This window comes from Lepidothrix coronata, unplaced genomic scaffold (assembly GCF_001604755.1).
Source record: "Lepidothrix coronata isolate B3197 unplaced genomic scaffold, Lepidothrix_coronata-1.0 Scaffold348, whole genome shotgun sequence".
Classification (NCBI taxonomy): domain Eukaryota; kingdom Metazoa; phylum Chordata; class Aves; order Passeriformes; family Pipridae; genus Lepidothrix; species Lepidothrix coronata.
The window spans coordinates 230,639-234,607 of NW_016690528.1; positions in this window are offsets into that span (position 1 = coordinate 230,639).

The following is a 3,969-nucleotide window of genomic DNA, read 5'->3' on the forward strand; positions in this document are numbered from 1 at the left end:
CACAGCAGCACAAAGAGTGTTGGGATAGACTGTAACTGTACAGAGTTGTGAAAACATATTGGTTGTGTTTGAGGTGCATTGCATGAAAACTCCACGTGTCCTTCAAAGAACATTTTCTGAAGGAAGAATCAAAATGAACTGGTGGAAAGGACATTGAATTTGGTCTCCTCAGTGTTGTTCCTGAAACCAGAGGCTTCTTAATTGAGTGGAAAACTATTCCCTCATGACTTTCCTGTTTTGTATGAGCACATTTGCATTCTTTGTTGACCTTTTCCCTTCTAGTCCCTGAACTGTCTTTGAGCATTTACTTGCCTATTCCTTTTAAGAAGGACTGTCACACCATCTCTAATAACTGATTTTTTGAATGATGTCAGTGAGGAATGGAATATCCAGAAATCCTCACGCTGTGTTGTGCTGAAGTTATAAACTGTAACACTGTAAACTGGGATACCCCTGAGTGTAAAAACTCCACCCAGGAGTGGGGCCTCCCAAATTCACATTATAATTCTAGATGTCAATGACAATTCCCCAGTCTTCACACAGAAAATTTACGTTGGACGGGTTTTGGAAAATGCACCAAAGGGCTCTGTGGTTCTGACTGTGTTGGCAAGTGACCAGGATGAAGGAACAAATGGGGATATCTCCTATCAATTCAGTGAAGCAGTCAACCAGAGTGACTCAGCATTTGAGATTCATCTCACAACGGGTGAAATTAAACTTAGAAAGACTCTTGACTTTGAGGCAGCAGAGACTCACAAACTCTGTGTGAGGGCCACAGATGGTGGGGGCCATTCAGCAATCTGCAAGGTGTTGGTGCAGGTGTTGGATGTGAATGACAATGCCCTGGAGCTGGTGGTCAGTTCCTTCAGCAGTCCCCTCCCCGAGAACTGTCTCTGCAGAACAGTTCCACCGTCTTTCCTTTAACTAGCACGGGGTTTGCACAGGTAGAGGTTTCATGCCTTGTGGTAGGAAGGGATGCAGGCTGCAGCCTGTGGGAATGGTTTCTCCAGAGGAAATCTGTATTTGCAATTGGTCTAACCAAATTCTGGAAAGTTGTAAGTCAGGAATGCTTGTGTTCCACTAAAAACCAAAAAGCAAAGAAAATAAAAGAAACCAGAACTCATTCACTCTGACAGTAGTAGGTTTCAGACCTGATTCAGCCATTTCTGACATGCCTTAAGAATGGGGTTAGCACTCCCAACTATGCTCTTGTCTCTCTTGCTGTCACATAGTACCATGGACTCTTCTGTAACACAATGGCACAGTTGGGCACACAAATCTCATCTTGGCTGAAGTGCATAAAGACCTTTTCCAGCTCAGGAAAGTTGTGAATGCAGTGTCACAATGTCCTGTGAGCCCAGGGCTCTTTCTTTTCTTGGTTTTGAATGTCTCTGTCTGAGATACCAGCCTGTGGGAATGGTTCCTGCAGAGTCAATCTGTATTTGCAATTGGCATAGCCAAATTCTGGAAAATTGTAAATCACGGAATGCTTGTGTTCCACTAAAAACCCACAAGGAAACTGAATGAAAGGTACCAAAGCTCTTTCCCTCAGACATTCATATGTTTCAAGTCTGTTAAGGCCATTCCTGAGAGGCTTTAAGAATGCTGTTAGCTCTCCCAGCTAAGCTCTTGTCTCTCTTGCTGTCAGACAAGACTGTGGGCCTTTANCAGGCTGCAGCCTGTGGGAATGCTTCCTCCAAAATAAATCTGCAATTAGCATATCCAATTTCCAGAAATTTTTAGCCAGAGGATGCTTGTGTTCCACTAAAAATCAAAAAAGAAATAGAATAAATGGTACCACCGCTCATTCTCTCAGACAGCAGTAGGTTTCAGACCTGATTCAGCCATTTCTGACAGGCTTTAAGAATGGGGTTTGCAGTCTCAGAGAAGATCTTGTCTTTCTTGCTTTCACACTCGACAGTTGACCGCTTATTCTCTTCTGTAATGGAATGGCACAGTCGGGCAGAGAAATCTCATCCTGGCTGAAATGCATCAAGACCTTTTCCCAGCTTAGATAATTAGGATGTTGTGAGTATTGTCATAGTGTTGTGTAAACACAGCACTCTTTCTTTCCTGGGTTCTGGATGTCTCTGTCTCAGATGTGTGGGTCCTGTGTCCTTTGCTCTCTTGTCACTGTGTCTGTCTGTGCATCACTAGTGCTGCCTGTTGAATTAGGGATTTGCTCCCATTCAGCCATTGCTATGCAGGCCATTCCAACCCAGCAGGCAAGGAGGGTGTTTTGACCCTTTCAGTACATCAGTCTCATCTTCTCTATTGCAGAGTTGAGCAGCAAAATGCACAATAAGGTCTTCCTTTGGCCTATAGGAGGGGTTGGGTGTTCTGTCTCCTTGCAACACAGCAGCACAAAGAGTGTTGGGATAGACTGTAACTGTACAGAGTTGTGAAAACATATTGGTTGTGTTTGAGGTGCATTGCATGAAAACTCCTCGTGTCCTTCAAAGAACATTTTCTGAAGGCAAAATCAAAATTAACTGGTGGAAAAGACATTGAATTTGGTCTCCTCATTCTTTTTCCTGAATCCGGAGGCTTTTTAATGGAGTGGAAATATATCCTCTCATGACCTTCCGGTTTTATGTGAGCACATTTGCACTCTCTCTTGACCTTTTCCCTTCTACTCCCTGAACTGTCTTTGAGCATTTACTTGCCTATTCCTTTTAAACAGGACTGTCACACCATCTCTAATAACTGATTTTTTGAATGATGTCTGTGAGGAATGGAATATCCAGAAAGCCTCCTGCTGTGTTGTGCTGAAGTTATAAACTGTAACACTGTAAACTGGGATACCCCTGAGTGTAAAAACTGAAATAATGTGTAAGAGGGAAATAAAGAGAGTACCTGAATTCCTGGCATGGGGAGAGAAGTCTTTGTAGAGAAGTTCTTTCAAGGAAAGCTCTGCCAAGTTTTTTCAAAAGTCTGGGAACTTTTTTCCCAGTGTGCCCTTTCAGTGACATAATGTTTGGCGTGTACATGTCTTGAGTTTGGAGATACAGGCAATAGAGCGTTCAGTGCCGTGCCCATGCCCTGCCACCACAGCCCTGGGCCATGGGCGAGGGCCCCAGTGAGGAACAGGTTTTCCCTTGTGTCCCTGTCCCCACAGAGGACGTGACACCGGACGATGCTGGGACTGTCTCTGCAGAACAGTTCAACAGACTTTCCTTTAACTAGCATGGGGTCAGCACAGGCAGAGGCTTCATGCCTCCTGGAAGGCAGAGATGCAGGCTGCTGCCTGTGGGAATGGGTCCTTTAGAGGAAATCTGTATTTTCGATTGGCATAACCACATTCTGGAAATTTTAAGTCAGAATATGATTGCATTCCCCCGAAAACCAACAAGGAAACAGAATAAAGGGAACGTAAACTCTTTCACTCAGTTATTCATGTGTTTCAAGACTGTTAAGGCCATTCCTTAGAGGCTTTAAGAATGGGGTTGGCTCTCCCAGCTAAGCTCTTGTCTCTCTTGCTGTCAGACAAGGTAGTGGACCTTTAATTCTGTTCTGTAACAGTATGGCACAAAAAATGGGACAGACAAACCTCATCCTTGTTGAAATGCACAAAGGCCTTTTCCCAGCTCAGAAAAGTAAGGAAACTGTGAGTGCTGTGTCACAATTGCGTGTCAGCACCAAGGTCTTTCTTTCCTGCGTTCCAGATGTCTCTGTCTGACATCTCTGGGCTCTGTGCACTTCTCTTTTTTGACACTATGTCAGTCAATACAGCCACCGTGTTTTTCCTAATGTTCACTGGTGTTGCCCGTGGAATCAGGGAATTCCTGTCACTCAGCCTTTGCAAAGCAGGCAATTCCAGCTCAGCAGGCAAGGAGGGTATTTTGACCCTTTGAGTACAGAGGTCTCATCTTCTTTGTGTCAGAGAAGAGTAGCAAAATGCACAAAAAGATCTATATTTTGGACCATAAGAGGGGATTGGGTGTTCTGTCTCCTTGTAGTACAGCAGCA